This window comes from Mus musculus, chromosome 2, assembly GCF_000001635.26.
Source record: "Mus musculus strain C57BL/6J chromosome 2, GRCm38.p6 C57BL/6J".
Taxonomy (NCBI): Eukaryota; Metazoa; Chordata; class Mammalia; order Rodentia; family Muridae; genus Mus; species Mus musculus.
Window position 1 is genome coordinate 56819150 of NC_000068.7, and position 18796 is coordinate 56837945.

The following is an 18796-nucleotide window of genomic DNA, read 5'->3' on the forward strand; positions in this document are numbered from 1 at the left end:
TACAGAGGTCAGGTTGGGTGGAGAGTGGGGACATCCACGTGTGGACAGGTGGGTGGGGTGGAGGTATGGGATGTGGAACAGTCAGAAGGTGATGGGGGAAATAAAATATGGGATGTAAAAAAATAAATTAATTAATAAAAATCACAAAAGAACTATCATAGACTTAAAGACTAAAAGAAAATTTTAATGGAAAACTGGATAAATTTTAAATAAAATTAAATAGTTAAAAAAAATAAGAGCCAAATCTGGTTTTGTTAGTAACAATAGATACTCATAATTATTCACTGTCTAGAAAGAAACACATAAAAATATTCACAGAAAGACTTTGCACAAAAGTCCTACACACACACACACACAAATAGTTTCAAAGAATCATGGAGGAAGGATGGGAATTGGGGGGGGGGGATATAAGGAAAGAAGGAAATGAGAAAAGACAGAGTAGAGAGGAGATGAAAGAAATCTAAGGACATAGTTAAGGAGAATGAATAAAGTTTCGCTTCCTATGTTGAGAATTACAGGTTTTGTTTTTTTTCTTCTAGAAACTTTTAAATTCTAAGTAAAAACATGACACAGCCAAATTTTATCAAGAATAAACATTAAAGAGACATATAAGACCTAATAAATTATGAATCAAAAAAGTTCCTCCATTTTAAATACATCTTGAATAAACATTTCTTTACAAAGATTAAAAATTCAAGTCAGCAGGGATCATTGTGTGTGGAAGATCCTAGAGTGAACAGCAATAAAGATAGCTGATGTTCTTAAATGCCAGCAAACAATACAGTCTTAAAAGATAGCTCCTCCCTGAGCACTGTCTCTCAGTGTGTTCTCCTCTCTTCCAAGGGAGAAAAGCAATCAAAAGAACTGCCAATATATAAAGCCTGTGAACTACAGCAATGACTGGCTCTGGAAGATGTCCCCAAGGAAACAATAGCAATACTATTTAAGGAGTATTCAACCACCGTCTAATTGGACTTGAGGCAAAATTAACTGCCAGTTTTGTGAACCAGAATAATCCCTACCTATATTCTAATATTCTAAATACTCATCATTATATACACCGATAAGAGTAGCTCTTACCCTTTGTCAAAAAAGCATTTTTTAAAATAGATGAAGACTATCACAGGGATCCACAATTAATCAAAATGCAGATAATTACTGACTATGGAGTACCCTGCTCAAAAAGGCCAAAAAAAGGTATCGGATCCTCTAGAACTGGCGTTACACATGTTGGGAAATACCATGCGGGTGTTGGGAATCAAAGTCAGGTCCTCTGGACAAACAGCCAATGCTCTGAACTGCTGAGCCCCTTGTTTTTATTATTTTAGTGGTTAATCCATAGTTTAATATTTTACCTTGAGTTTTAGATGGTAACTTTCATTAAAGTTAGCACAGCTGTAGCAGTTTTTAACATAGTATAAAAATTCAAGGATTTCTTTTCTCAGATTCCTAAAGTTAATATGCTCCAGAATTCTCCCTAACCAAGAAATGGATAGTAACGGTTCAGTAGGAATGTTAACAAATACCACAGGCTGGTAAGTCAACACTGCGGATATAACATTGCTCCTATTGTCCATTCCACAGCTGTGCAGCGTGAACAGGGATGTGGGGTAGCTTTTTAATTGTTCTCTTTCTCTGTGCCCTTACTACTTGGAATCATTAATGACAAAAGGCATTCTTCAGACTCTAATAACAACTGAAAGACACAATGTCTTTCTGAAATGATAGTGTGGTCAACGTGTGTGAAAACTGATGCCTGTAAATTTCTTTGTACTCCTTGGGTTCATTGGCAAACATTTATATAATGCTAAAAGTAGAGGAGACAGAATTAATGTTCTAAATAAGCAATAAAATCTGACCAGCAAGACCTTCCCTCAGCATCTATCATGTGTTGGTATTTCCGTGTATTTCTTCCCATGACACATCGCAGCAGAGTCTAAATTCTTGTTGAGCACTAACAATTACCCATTTTGCTTTCTGTGAGTGAATTACTTTGAGAATCTGAGCCGAGTACTTTAAGTAAACCTCACAGATGGATACTGTCTAATTGTTGCCATATTCTTGATTATCATCGAGATACATTGCCATGATAACTTGAAATCCTTGGCAAATTTAATGGACATTTTATATAGTGCATCTTGGCTTGAAAATGTCAAGCAGAAAGAGTCAGCGGCACAGACTCTAAGCCTCCCCTGCACCGGAAGAGCTGTTCCAACTGCCATTCTGACTGCCGGGTCTCTAATCGCAAAGCTAAATGACTCAAGTGTTATCAAACTTATTTCTCCCATGTACTCAAGTTCTAAAATGACAAATCATAGGGTGGCTGTTAGCCTGAGACACTTCTGTTCTATTATTTAAAGTCTGGGTTTTTTTTTTTTTCTTAATGTCTGAGATTTCTATGTGGAAAAAATAATGAACTTTAAGAAATGTCACTTTTACTAACAGAAATTATGGCTCGAACACCTGAAAATGAATATTAAATACAAAAAAGTACATTTAAATAATGTTAAGGTTGTGACACAAACTGACAAATGCAGCAAAATCCAAAGGTAAGGATGACACTCCACCTTAATGCACCCGATACATGGGGGAAAGGGCAGCAGAGTGTACAGTCAGAGATGCTATCCTGCCCTTCACTCTCAGTCCCCTGATTGTGTCAGATGGTGTTTTACCCTTCATATTATTTAATTGGTTTTTGGCATTTGACTCGCTCTCTCTCTCTTGCTCAGGAGACTTTTTGGTGCCCATTTATAAATGCCATTTGGAAACCGACACATATTGATAGTGTATTCCAGAAAGGCCTTCTTCGGAGGGCTATCATATGCTTAGAGTTCATATGTGTGTCTGTTTGTGGGAATGTTTTAGGAGATGGGCATTTATCTAATAACGTCAGTCTCTGAAATAAGACAAGAGAGTAGTAAAATCCAATAAGTTCTTGGTTTCTTTCATCTGTGCCAAACCTTAAGTCTTTGCAGGTATTAGCTTCTTCAGTTCTCGCACAATATAATACATGATAAGGTGAATTCTGTCATCATTGTACCACTGTGGCCATTTCACAAGTGAAGAAATGGAAGCCCAGTGACCTTGACCAGGGTTATATGACTAGTACCTTTCAAAATCTATTCAAACCAGGACTTGAAACAGACAACTTCTTACCTGAGGTGACCAACAGAAATAGAAGTAAAAAAAAAAAAAAAAAAAAAAAGTTCCCAAAAGTCAATAAACACGTTCGTGTACAATTAGCAGTAGCTAATTAAAAATTCTAATATCAATCAAGCAGCAACTATATATTATGAATTAATTATGAACAGAGCATTTGAGCAAGTGAGCTACTAAGCAGAAGGAAGCTGGAGATACTGACATTTATACGGGATTGTGCATAGACCAGATGCTTCACTGAGAACTGTACACATATCTCTCTTTATTGTTGCAAAATCACTCTAATATTTGTATCATAATCCTTATTTTAAAAATGAATAAGCTGTGGCTCAAAACAATAAAAACTTGGCCGTGATCATATAGAAATCCTGGTTTTACTGGATGTTAGTATAAACTTTCTCAAGATTTCAAATTCCCTTGGTTCTTTTGTTCCTGTCCTTTCATATGGAGATAAGAATATACATTTTATAGCGTTACTGTGATTTACTTGTTTTCTTATTTAAATCAACAAATAATTGCTGGCAATGTACCAAATGCTGTCTTGGGACTGAAATTGTGAAGGATAAAATAGCACTCATGGTGCGTGTTATAGACTACTGGGGAAAAGCAGTCATTGGCTGCAGTAAGCTCTGTTTCTCCAACCTCGATTGTTACCCACTCAATGACAAAGCAAATGCAACATGAAAATACTTTATCATAGGACTGAAAATCCTACAGAGGACCTCAATCAAATTTCTTCATATGGATGCACAAACAGCTTTGCCACCTGTCATTCTGCCTATCTAACATACACCAGAGACTGAACCCCTGATTCTAACAGAGCACATCCTGACTCCAACAGAACACATTCCTGAATCATCATTTCTTACTTTGCAATTGATTTCAGGAACTCTTTATTTGATGAGTTGCATCCTATGTCCCTGTCATTTTCATCTAAATGTATTGCCTGACACTGGTGCCCATGACACCAAAATTACAGTTATGGTTATTGAGAAATAAACACTCAGGGCTCAGGAGATGACTCAGTACTTAAGAGTATTTGCTTCTCCAAAGCAAGAGCTTTGTTCTCAATGGCTATATCACGCACCTCACACATGCCTGTAACTCGAAGCAGGCAATCTATAATGGCCTCCATGGGCACCTACACGTATGTACATACATATGTGCACACACATCATCATCATCGTCATAATAATAATAATAAATATTGAAAAGAAATGAATTAACAAACTCCAGATTTATTTAACTCAAGAAGACATACAGTCTTTTAAAGATAGGCTAATATAATGGACTATAATGATAATATAAGAAGTTTTCAATGTGTGGTTATTTCTAGAACAAAGCCACAGAATAACAAATCCCAGTGACAAGGCAGCATAGAAATCAAAAGCCAGTGAAGTGAAGAATTGAGAACTGCAGTTTCTCTGTCTCCTTTCAGGGGTCCCTGACCTTTCCATTCTTGTTCTTAGCTTAAGTGGGCAGGCAGGTCCACGTAGACTGAGGAGTAGGACAAAGCTCTCCATCTCTGTGCTTCAGTTAACAGTTGTTACTAACCCTGAAATGACTCCTCTCCTGCATACAACACAGCTCCAGGCTCTCCTGTTTACATTTAATTCTAGTTTTCTCTAGCCGGAGCATAGTTATGAATTCAATCTTAATTTCCATCCATATCCAATGTGTGTGTGTGTGTGTGTGTGTGTGTGTGTGTGTGTGTGTGTACACTGAAATTTAAATGCACATCCAGAAATATCAAACTTATGGTGATTTAGGGACCAACTTTGACAAAAACCAAAAGAAAGAAGAGAGAGAAGGGGGGAAGGGAGAGGGAGAGAGAGGGGGGAGGGGGAGGGGAGGGGGAGGGAGAGGGGGAGAGAGAGAGGGATGTGTGTATCACTTCTCTAGAGAGAGTGCAGGGTTTGACAACCTGCTGTGCATGGGCCCTGCCAGGAGAGAACTCATCTACCAGGAGTGCTTTCACTAGGACTTGCTGGGGTGGGAGAACTGGGTTCTAATGAACCCAAGTAGCCTTCGTTTCTGTTGGTAAGATTCTTGCATTTGCCCTTTGCCATCTGGTTATCTCTGGAGTTAGTTTCTCTTGCTGTTTCTGGCTGGAACTTGTCCTTCCTGTGGGTCTAAGCCTGTGTCAGCACGCTTGGAGATCAGCTCTCTCCTAGAGGAACTTGTGTACAGAGGGGAACAGACCAAACTCTGCATGCAGATGGCAACTGTAAGTATCCTGTCCCAGCTGCTCCACTTTTCTTGCACTTCGTTTGCTCCTAGCAGGTCCTGATTTGGAGAGAAAGTGGCTATCTCAGCTCTCAGCCTGGGAACAAAATACCCATGCAAGGAGTTACAGAGACAAAGTGTGGATCAGAGACTGAAGGAAAGGCCATCCAGAGACTGCCTCACCTGGGGATTCATCCCATATAGAGTCACCAAACCCAGACACTATTGTGGATGCTAACCAGTACTTGCTGACAGGAGCCTAATATAGCTGTCTCTTGAGAGGCTATACCAGTTCCTGGCAAATACAGATGTGGATGTTCTCAGCCAACAATTGGACTGAGCACAGGGTCCTCAATGAAGGAGCTAGAGAAAGGAACCAAGGAGCTGAAGGGGTTTGCAGCCCCATAGGAAGAACAACAATACGAACTAACCTGTACCCCCCAAGCTCCCACTTTGCCCCTTCTTAGAACTGAGAACAAAACACCCATGGAAAGGAGTTACTGAGACAACGTTTGGAGCTGAGACAAAAGGATGGACCATCTAGAGACTTCCATACCCAGGGATACATCCCATAATCAGCCTCCAAACGCTGACACCATTGCATATACTAGCAAGATTTTGCTGAAAGGACCCTGATATAGCTATCTCTTGTGAGGCTATGCTGGAGCCTAGCAAACACAGAAGTGGATGCTCACAGTCAGCTATTGACTGGATCACAGGGCCTCCAATGGAGGAGCTAGAGAAAGTACCCAAGGAGCTGAAGGAGTCTGCAACCCTATAGGTGGAACAACAATATGAACTAACCAGTACCCCCGGAGCTCGTGTCTGTAGCTGCATATGTATCAGAAGATGGCCTAGTCGTCCATCAGTGGAAAGAGAGACCCATTGGTCTTCCAAACTTTATATGCCTCAGTACAGGGGAACGCCAGGGTGAAGAAGTGGGAGTGGGTGGGTAGGGGAGGGTATGGGGGGGAGGGTATAGGGGACTTTTGGGATAGCACTGGAAATGTAAATGAAGAAAATACCTAATTTAAAAAAAGAAAAAAAAGAAATGTAAAGAAAGTATCTAATAAAAAAATAAATAACAAAAAAGAAAGAAAGAGAGAAAGAAAGAAAGAAAGAAAGAAAGAAAGGAAGGAAGGAAGGAAGGAAGGAAGGAAGGAAGGAAGGAAGGAAGGAAGGAAGAAAGAAAGAAAGAAAGAAAGAAAGAAAGAAAGAAAGAAAGAAAGAACAGAAGCCAGATTCAAGCAGGTTCCCATTTATTTTATTTTTACTCTCAAAAACAGGAAAGTTAGGCATGGTGCCAAATGCCTTTAATCCCAGCACTGGGTTGGCAGATGCAGTTGGGTCTCTGTAAATTAAAAGGGCACCTTGGCATAGTGAGTTTCAGAACACAAAGAGGTATACAACAGAGAGACCCTGTCTCAATAAAAAGGAAGGAAGGGAGGGAGGGAGGGAGGCAGAGAGAGAGAGAGCGAGAGAGAGACAGAAAGAGAGAGACTAAGAGTGTTTTCCACAGGAGTTCCTGAGTGTTAGAGGGAAAACAACAAAAAGAAGTCCAACTTGTCCTTAGCCAATATGTTCAAAGTAGATATGTAATATGGGCTAGAAATAATACTTTTGGTTCATTTATTTTATTGATTACCATTGAATATAATCCATATCGCTTCTTCTATTTTGAGTACTGATCATAATCACTTTTTTTTATTCCTTAACCTTTTATTACAGTCCAGTCGTTATCTCTCTTCCAGTCTGCCCTCTGACTGTTCCTTGTTCCATACCTCCTCCTCTGTCTCCAAGAGGATGTCACAACCTCCCAATCCCCACCCCAACAGACATCCCTACTCGCTGTTGCCTCAAGTGTCTGGAGGGTTAGGTGCATCTTCTCTCACTGGGGCCAGACCAGGCAGTCCTCTGCTGTATATGTATCAGGGGCCTCTTACCAGCTGGTGTATGCTGTCTGGTTGGTGGCTCAGTGTCTGAGAGATCTCAGGGGTCCAGGTTAGTTGAGACTGCTGGTCTCCTATGGGGTTGCTCTCCTCCTCAGCTTCCTTCAGCCTCTTCCCAATTCAACCACAGGGGTTCCCAGCTTTTGTCCATTGGTTGGGTATAAATATCTGCATCTGACTCTTTCAGCTGCTTGTTGGACCTCTTGGAGACCAGCCATGCTAGGCTCCTGTCTATAAATACATCATAGCATAAGTAATAGTATCAGACCTTGGAGCCTCCCCTTGAGCTGGATCCAGCAGTATCAGAGTCACTTTAAGTGATAACTAGCTCTGTATTCTGAGTTCTGAATTAATTCATCCAGAGATAGACCTAAGAGTTTGTATGCTATATTTTTTGTAATTTAATTTAATTTTTTTTTTTACTTATTCACTTTATATCCAATTCACTGCCCCACTCCCTGTCACCCCCTCCCACAATCCTTCTCCCCTCATTCTCCTCTGAGAAGAGGGAGGTACTCTTGGATATTCCCCTACCCGGGCACTTCATCTCTGCGAGGCTAGGTGCTTCCTCTCCCACTGAGACCAATTAAGGCAGCCCAGCTAGAAGAACACGTTCCACATACAGGCAACCGCTTTCAGGATAGCCCCGTTCTAGTTTTTCAGGATCTACATTAAGGTCAAGTTGTACAACTGCTCCATATGAGAGGGGAGGTCTAGATCCAGCCAGTGTACATTCTTTAGTTCCTGGTTCAGACTCTGAGAGCCCAAGGGTTGAGGTTAGTTGACTCTGTTGGTCTTCCCCACTCTTAACAGGTGATTCTCACACAGCTAGTCCAGGGTCCAACCTTCTCTCTCCTGCCTATATATTTTGCTTCTTTGCCATTACCTGGATTTCTCTAGGGAGTGATGGTTCCTGCATTCTTTTCTATTAAAAGCATCTAACTGGAAGTTCCCGGTCTAATTCAGTGACCCAGTGTCAAGAGTAATAAAATTGTTCCTGATATTGTTAAAAAGGCAAGTGATCACCTGTGATTCACTCTGCCACTTTGAAAGTTGGAAGGGCAGACAACGTTACAATTCAGGATCTGAGTCAAAGTCTGCTACTACCTCTCTTTGTAGGTTAATTTACTCCTAAGAGTACAGTGGATTTAGAAGGCTCCCATCTCATTCTATTCCTGAGAAAAATGTAAGTTTTCATAAAAGTGCACCTAAAGAATTTCTTCATATTGGTGGATTATAACTTTAATTATATCTTATAATAAAACTGGCAGGAACTAATTTCAATAAGGGAAAGCAGGAAAACTACAAGATTTGAGAAAGTCACAAAACAGCAAAATAAAATATATTCTTTTTAAATTTATTTATTTATTCTTCTCTTGTATAGTATATCCCAACCACAGCCTCTCTAAAATATATTATTGGTACAAGATTAATTGACCAATAACGAATTCAGAAAAAAAAAAAAAACAGTAAGCATTTAACAGTAAGACTTAACTAGACCTAAATAAGCTTTCAGACTCTGATGATCATTGCATACTTGACACCAAGATACACAATGCATTGTTTAATACATATGAAAAGTTCTTGATATTAAAACACAGTCCTGTATCACTTTTATTAAGACCACTATCCACATAAGTACATACAGTAAACAGAAGGAAATATTGAAATGTTTATTTTGCGTAAAAAAAAGAATTTAATATATAACTAGATAGATAGATAGATAGACAGACAGACAGACAGACAGATAGATAGATAGATAGATTTTTATGCTTCCTTACTTTATATTTTATTTTCATTTAAATTTCAACATCAAAATTTAGATCATATTATTATATAAGTACAAAATAGGGCTTACAAAATGGTTCAGTGGAAAGAGTGCTGGCCATACAAGCCTGGTGACCTTAGTCCCACAGTGGAAGGAAAGAACTGAATCCCTAAAGTTGTCTTCTGACCATCACATTCACACTATGACACACACGCGAGCACGCGCGCGCGCACACACACACACACACACACACACACACACACACACACACACAGTATTTAAAATACAAATAAAGCAAATTAACATAAAAAGTCTTCTCTTGTGGTGAACAATTAGAAACAATCTTAATTGTTCGTGATCATAGATTAGTTACATCATTATATGTGAATTCAATTTTGTATGCAGTTCATATTTAAATAAAAATGTATAGATTAAAAGATAGCACACACTGTGATTTTTTTATTCAAATATGTACTTGAAACATTTTGCATCTATACAATAATAGCAAGAAATATTTGAATAAAATGCTACTACAGTTAGCAAATATAACTAATGATTATCTTAAGGTAAATAAATTATGTTGTTTTTCTCTGCCACATTTTACATTTTTTCTGAAACTCTATGGGGAAAAATGTTCCTAAATTTTCAGTTTTTATGAATCATTAACAATAACTGATTACCTTACGGAATCTATATGATATATGAAGTAAAATAGTGAAATTCAAAAAGTAAAAGCAAATTATGCAGCTATCATGAGGAACTAGAAGTAGAAACACACAATTATCCTCATCCAAAGCTTCCAGAACAATCTAGAACAAGGCTCCTTAAACTTGTTCCACTCACAGCCCCTTCTGTTCAAGTTGGCTGGCATGACCCCATGGATATAGGACTATAAAATAGGCATGCAAGTCAAACATGTACTGATAATACCTCCTAAAGAAAGTAATGTCAGAGTAGTTGTTTTGCAGGCATATAATTTTATCATTCATTAAAGATGAAAGAAATTTGCATACTAATGAGACTAGGTCCTGTTTATCTTTACAAAAAGAAGTAAATCTTGCTTGAATATTTGGTTCTTCAGGATGGATTATCTTTTGAACATTTTTCAGAGTTGAAAGCTAAATTATTTTTATAACCATAAATACTGAGACTACCATCTTACCTAAATACAGAGTAGACAATAGCAGGATTATGCTAAGGACATTTCATTCTAAGCCCAAGCCAAAATCACTTAACAAGTTTGTATGCAACTCAGGCCAGATGTGGTAGTACATGCCTATAGGCACACCACTAAGTAGTAGGAAGTAGAAGATCCAGAGATCATAATAAGTTGAAGTCCAGCCCAAGAGAGGAAGCCCTGTCTCAAATAAAAAATAAATAAATAAAATAAGTAAAATAAATAAATAAATAAATAAAAAGCTTTTTAATCAAAAGTAAGTCAACAACTCAAATATCAATTGTTTTAAAATTTTAACACACAAACAATCCAAAGATATACCAATACATTAAAAAACAATGGTTGGGAAACATTAAAATCCTTTGTCTTCCATAATTAAAACATTATGTTTCCATGAGAGAAGAAATTTTAAATTACAGTTTAAAAAACACACACACACACAATTTATAATACACAGTAGTCTTGAATCTAAGCTGAAGTGTACCCAGAAGCTTTCGTTCGTATGGGTGGGACAACAAAATATACAGTGGAAGATGTGGATGTTGTATCTTCAGCACTAAAGCCACAACGAAGTCTTAGATGTGACACAGATAAGCACAGCCAAAAGCAGTTCAGCCTCATCACATTTGATTTCAAATTAAATACTGTATTTCTTGCATGAAAAACATTTATACTTTTGCCAGTTTTTGCAATCCTGCCACGTTTGGTTACATTTGGTGTAACAGCTCACAGAGTGATAAAATAACACTACTACCAATAAATACAGTAAATTGTTTTAAATTAACATTCACTGGATCCTTGTATAATAAAATATTTCAACAGACTTGGCATAGAACTCACATACCCCATAATAACTGCAATCATAATTGTCAAGTCCACACCTAACAACCCATTCAACAGAAAACAACAACAAAAACAAAACAAACAAAAATTAAGTATCCCCTTATAAAATCAGGGGAAAGTCTGTTATGCCTCTTTTTACTATTTATCCTCAACATTTGGAGGTACTGTTTTAACATATGAGAGTGTCATCTCAAGGCTCAAAAGAATAAGCCCTTGTAAAGGGGCTCCTTGCTTGAGTGACAAACTGGAGGGAGGTACCATCAGAAAAAGAGCCCCCAGAAGAAGTAGTGATGTAGTTTTTCCTTGGGTATTCTCTCTCTTAATCAATCATCCAATTTTTTTAAAGAGCAAAATAAGTATTTTATTTGGAAGAAAAAGATTTTTCCCTTGGACTTGGGATTACGTGTGTATGTGAAAAAGACCCAAACCTGCCAGTACCTGATCCATGAAGGAAAGGAAGAATTTCAAAGAAAACAAGGAGATGAGCAGAGCACTGCTGAACACATTATTAGTTTTCTGCTTGTTCCTGGGTATAAGTTCCCTTCCAGGATGCTCAGTGGAAGCAACTGGCTTGTCCCTACAGAGGATTAGCATGAGTGGACACAGCTGTGCAGATCTGGCACACAGCAATCTATTTCCAGATCTGCCAGCCTCTAACCTCTTCACCCCACAGTTGTTGCTCAGAGTGCCCTAATCCTGCTCAAGAACAGAAGTCAAGCACAAAGTCTGCTTCTCCTGCCCATGCCTGCAAGGGTAACCTGTCATCACTGGCAGCAGCAAAGGTATGTTCCCTTGTTGCTCTAAAACAGTGTTAACAAACACAATTGAAGAACATTTATCTGATCTTAACAGTGTGTTTTGTCCACTGATAAAAGACCCATGTTTACTACTCCCTTTGAAATCTTGGTTTCATTTTGACTAATACAAGCTAATGAAATGTTGAGAATACATCTACTGTCTAAGAGGAAGAATATTGATTTCAGGATTCTAGAAACTTTTATATCAAATATTGTTTTGAGATTAAAGAGTACAATTGAAAACCAGCAATGAAAGTCAAAAAATATAACCACACAAAGACTTAGATTAGAAAGAATGCTATATCTCTAGGATTTGACTAAGAAAAAAAAAGTGAAACAAGTAACTATGTTAAAGCCAGATTTCTCTACCTTATAAATCATTCAATTTGCCCATTAGTGATACTAAGAACATGTGCTGTAGTGGTTAAAAAAGAAAAACTTTTCATTAAACAAATGGAAAATATTTTCCTCTGAGTTCTTCACTGAGGCACTCATTAAGTCACAGATATTTATTGACTATGTGATACACATCTACAATGAAGAGCAAGGCAGAGTAATGAGGGAGAAAGACCCCAAACAAAAGATTTGGCCTTGCTGAATCAAATTCTAATAAAAAAGCAGATGATCAGAAAAGGATTAAATAAGTCAATAGACTCCTCAGTGTTTCAGAAAGTGGCATGCAATGAACAAAAATGAAGATAGACAAGAACAACTAGATGTTCTTGGAGCTCTCCCTATTTAAAGTTGGTCAGGGTGGAGGCTTATTGAAAGTATGACATTTGAGCAATGACTTTAAAGGGGTGAGATTGTGAGATATATTCTATTTTGGAGAAAGAAAAAGGGCAGTGTAACTATATAGAGAAAAGGGAGATGTAGAGAGGAGTAAATAGGAGATGAGATGGACTGGGGCCGTGAAGAACACTAAGCACACTGGCTTTTTCCTCTGAAGTGCAGAGTGTTTAAAGTTTGTGAGCAAAAGTGTGTGTGTGTTCTAAGTTCCTTCATAAGAGTCTCTGTAATGGTCAAGTTCCTTTGGCTTTGAAAGCATGAACAAAGCATGGAAGCTAGTTGTGGATTTTTGTAGCAATTTGGGTGAGATTGTGAAAGGTGAAGTTTGTTTAAAATGTTTTTCACTGAGTTAAAAAAATAGTTTAAATTACAAGCCAGATTTGTAGCCAGATGAAATTAAAGCCCCATGCTTGTGTTTCTCTGAAGAGAGCAAAGCAACTTGGCCAAATTGAATGTCTTGGTGTTGAGATTCTGAAATGTCAACATTTTTCTTTTATTATTCTAAATTTCATTCTAATACTTTTCTGTGAGGTCATGATGAGTTTCCAAGATCATTGTGAACACAAACAGTTCCTGAAAGGAAGAAGACAACAATAAATGTAACATGTAGATCATGTCAAATGTTTCAAAGTATATATTCTAAGTCAGAAATATGAAAGAGGTAAAGCTACTCCATTCATCTTTTTTAAAATGAGCAACATAAGCAGAAACGCCCTCCTGGAATATTAGCATGATGTCAATATATCCTATTCAGCTTCTGCAAATGGCACTACACACAAGAAGCATGGACTTGCTGATGGGGAGGGTACTCAACTACAGTAGAGTGGCTGCTACATTTCCAAGAGTCTACTAATTCAAGTTTCAAGGTTGTTGCGAAATTTACACTTGTTTCACCAAAACAAAACCAAACAAAAAACAACAACAACAACAACAATACAAAACAAAGTAACCAAAAAATAAAATAAAATAAGGAGAGAGAGAGAGAGAGAGAGAGAGAGAGAGAGAGAGAGAGAGAGGGAAAGAGAGAGAGAGAGAGAGAGAGAGAGAGAGAGAGAGAGAGAGAGAGAGAGAGAAACTAGTGCCTTCAACAAAGTTGAAGTGTGGTTTTGACAGACTGTTTCAGCTTTCAGAGTATATAATGTGCTTGGTTTCCTACTGTTGAAACATGTGTTCTACACCATAGCTAAAAGACCAGGGGTCTTCCTCTGGATCTTCTCATGAAGGACGTTATCCCCACTCATAGGGGCTCTGCTTATGTAACCTTGTTTTCTCCTAGAGTTGCCATCTCTTTAGAACATCACTTTCTGGACTGAGATTTCAGCATAGAACTTTTGGTGAGAGTTCAGACCATATCAGTGGGAGAGACACTAACTACATTCATCAGAATAAACATAAGAGAAAGCAATGGCTATTATGGTGTTGACCAGGAACATTTTGTACATGGGGAATTAAGACTATAGAATATAAGATTGTATGGGACCTATCACAAACATACTTCAAAATCTTTAAGGTAAAAAGCAATTAATGAAAGAAGAAAATGAAAGCCTTTATTTTTCCTTATGATTCTGAGCAGATGCACTTCAGTAAAATGGTGGTGTCCTTTTGGCAAATCAGAATGTCAGCAGAGTATTTTTAAAAGAACAGGAAAAAAGGAGGAAAAAAAAAAAACTCCTGGACTGTCTCTGAAAGGTTAAAGTGGTTTAAGAAAATTTATTCAAAGTAAATGACATCTAGTGAAGAATGCAAGGAAAAAGAAATTTTATATATATATATATATATATATATATATATATATATATATATATATGCTTTCATTTAAATTCTAAACAAGCAAATTACCAAGCTATAATTAAAAGAAATCATGATGTCATTCCATGATTATCAAGAATTTTAAGCCGGGTGTGGTGGCTCACGCCTTTAATCCAAGCACTCGGGAGGCAGAGGCAGGCAGATTTCTCAGTTCGAGGCCAGCCTGGTCTACAAAGTGAGTTCATGTGTGTGTGTGTGTGTGTGTGTGTGTGTGTGTGTGTGTGTGTGTAGGCATATATTATCAGGCTCATCTACATGTTACAATGTAGGGTGGTAAGTGATCATTTGTAAGCAAAACTTCCTGTAAATACTCCTGTGCTTTCCCTGAGCTCTACATACCTAACCAGCTGTAGTGACATTAGCTTGGGAAGAACTAAAGTTCTGTACATCAACAAACCATGAAGTCCACACTGTATGCCAGTCAACTGACTTCTGGTAGAATAACAAAATGAAAGCTTTATTGCTTGATACAGGCATAAGGATAATTTGGCCTAGGCCTTAAATAATTATTTTAAATATCAAATTGTGTTTTTAGGTGAATAGATTGGAATTAAAATGAAATGCAAAGATGAACCATAATGATTTAAATGGGTTATTAAAAAATAGCACATCTTGGTTCCAGGACTCTGCCGAACTTAGGAAATTAGTCTGAACAGGTAAGAGGGTACGCCACAGAACCGGACAGCTTCTGGGACAGGCAGAGGCACAGAGCCGCTGAGGCAGCACCCTTTGCAGGCTGCAGACAGCCGGCCACCGTCCGGACCAGAGGACAGGTGTCCGCCTGGCTCGGAAGGCCTCAGCCTCAGGAGCAGCGGGCGCCACCTTGGTTCCGGGACTCCGCCAAACTTAGGAATTTAGTCTGCACAGGTGAGAGTCTGCACCACAGAAGCTGACAGCTTCTGGGACCTGCCAAAGCAACACAGCTTCTGAGAAAGGTCCTGTTTTGGGCCTTCTTCTTTGGCCAGGAGGAGGTCCAAACACAAGATATCTGCGCACCTTCCCTGTACAAGAGCTTGCCAGCAGAGAGTGCTCTGAGCACTGAAACTCAGAGGAGAGAATCTGTCTCCCAGGTCTGCTGATAGACGGTAACAGAATCACCAGAAGAACAATCTCTAAACAGAGTCAACTATAACTACTAACTCCAGAGATTACCAGATGGCGAAAGGTAAACGGAGGAATCTTACTAACAGGAACCAAGACCACTCACCATCACCAGAACCCAGCACACCCACTTCGCCCAGTCTAGGGAACCCCAACACACCTGAGAGCCTAGACCTAGATTTAAAAGCATATCTCATGATGATGGTAGAGGACATCAACAAGGACTTTAATAACTCACTTAAAGAAATACAGGAGAACACTGCTAAAGACTTACAAGTCCTTAAAGAAAAACAGGAAAACACAATCAAACAGGTAGAAGACCTTACAGAAAAAGAGGAAAAAACATACAAACAGGTGATGGAAATGAACAAAACCATACTAGACCTAAAAAGGGAAGTAGACACAATAAATAAAACTCAAAGTGAGGCAACACTGGAGCTAGAAACCCTAGGAAAGAAATCTGGAACCATAGATTCCAGCATCTGCAACAGAATACAAGAGATGAAAGAGAGAATCTCAGGTGCAGAAGATTCCATAGAGAACATCGGCACAACAATCAAAGAAAATGGAAAATGCAAAAAGATCCTAACTCAAAATATCCAGGAAATCCAGGACACAATGAGAAGACCAAACCTACGGATAATAGGAGTGGATGAGAATGAAGATTTTCAACTCAAAGGACCAGCAAACATCTTCAAGGCATGAAAACAAAAACATGAATTTTGGAGGCAAATGGAGGAAAGATGAGAATATCATACTGTGTAAGGTAACCCAGAGCCAAAAATACATGTCTGGTATGTGCTTTCTTGTAAGTGGGCATTATCTATAATGTACAGGACAACTATGATGCAATCCATAGACCCAAAGAAAGTGAGTTCCCAAGGAAGCATATGAGAATATCACTCGAAAGATTTATAGGAGGTTAATGGAGAGTGGGAACTGACTGAGAAAGGAAGTGAGGAGGGGAACAGGGATGGCAATCAGGTGTTGAGAGTGGGGGACAAGAGAAAGCTGAGAGTGAGAATGGAAGTGTGGGGTGGGGGGGAGCAGCATCTCTGGTGAAAGGTAGAAACTTAGGACGGGAGATGATACAGGAGTCTATGCGAATCACCCTAGCTGAGATTTCTACCAGACAGGTGTAAAAACTAAAGTGGCAACCTCCTGTAGCCACATAGGACTTCCAAAGTAGTGAGGGGGCCATTTACCCACACACAAAACCTTCAACTTAAAATTTGTCTTACCTATAAGATATGCAGAAATAAAGATGGAGCAGAGACGGAGGAAACAGCAAACCAATGACTGTTCCAGTAGATGAAGAATATGCTGGCATTTTGCTCTTGGTTTTTGCAGATTTACAAACTACAAGTAATAAAGTTCTGTTGTTTATAAGCCACCCAATCCATGGTGTCTTGAATATACTAACCAAGAGAATAATTAGAGAGTAAGTTATGGTTTTAAGGAAACAGCCAACTGTCTTCCATAACCAGCCCAGTCATACTCCTACCTGCCGTGAATGACAGAGCCCGTGGCTCCTTTCTCTTCCCAGCATTTAGAATCACCAGTGTCTGAGAGTTTTGCCATTCTAAAAGTTGTTTAGTGCTACTCCTCATTTTAATTTGCATTTCTGTAACATATGATAGTGGATTTGTTCATATATTTACTAGTCATCTCTACATCTTCATTGATGGGATGTCTGTTTAATGAATTTGCCACCATTTAATTTGGCAATTGATTTTCTAATTGTTAAGCTACAAAAATTCAAGAGTCTTATGTATAGGAGTCAAATGTTACTAGCCAAAATGTTTCACAAATACTTTCTCTTGGTTTGCCTTTTCATTCATCTGACAGTGACTTTTCCATATGAGAAATACAAGTTGTAATAAAATCCAGCTTACCTTTATGATTTGGTGTTATATCAAAAAGGCATTGACATATCAAAATCATTTAAACTTTTCCTTGTATATCATTTAAATTAACTCTAATTTGTGATCTTGAACTTTACATTTAGTAGAAGCAATGGGAATTCTACAACTTGCATGCTTGATATTTATGTTATTGATAATGATTTTTTTCTCTTCTTCCATAAACTAAATTATAGGTATCTCAATGTCCTGACCACATATTTCTTTTTTTATCATTTACTTTGTACAAGTCCAATTCCAGGAATTCTGTGACCTTGGGCCTCTCAATATCCATTTATTATAACTGGTATTTTTCTACCATTTTTTACCCACAACAGTCATTCTCTTTCTTAAAATGCCTTACTTTTCACAGTATTTTTGTAGAAAAAAATCTGAGTCTATATAAATGTAATTCTCCATTTGTTTTGTGCATGTAAATCTGCAGCTGAATAAACTGGGGGTTTTGGGGGTTTTGTTGTTATTCTTTGTTTTTGTTTTTATTATATAATAAATCATAAATAAACCTTATATGTTTTTGTTGCATCTACTTTATTCTTCTATCTTAATTTCTCCTTTATACCTTAATATTCTCCTTAAGCTATAATATCTCTCCCTCTGTAACAGAACAAGCACAGATGAGTCACTTATCTTTCAAATTTCTATGGCAAAACACACGTAGAAAGTAAGTGTGTTATGAGGTCATCATTTCTACAGTGAAACTCTCTATCCCAGAAGGAAGTTTAATACCCTCTACAAAATCTAAGGGAATATTTCTCAAGGCTCAGGAAGTAAACAGTGTATGACTCCAGAAGTCCCTGAAACGTACCAATTTCAGGAGGTAGCACACTCTCCAGAGTAACATGAAAAGTAAGGACATCTCAAAAAAGGTGAGTCTCTAAACTGTCCAGCTTCCTGAAAGTCTTATGAAGAACTTTAGAGGTCTAGATTGTGTGAGTCAGTTCCTGTTGGACTGTGCTTTCAATGGTGCAGCTGCCTTTGAGTCATTCATGTAATGATAAGTAACCCTCCCCCCCCTACACACACACACACACACACACACACACACACACTTACAAGTGACAACTAACCCTCATGTGTTAGACTCTGGCAATGTCATTACCTTGTATGTGTTAGTTCCATGTCTGGGGTTAGGAGATGCTTCTTCACATCTCCTGAGGAAGAGTGTCACACAGTAACTTGACTCACAGTCACATCAGGAGATGTCAATCAATCATGATCATGACCAGGAAGGCATGGTGTTAAAACCACAGTGTCCA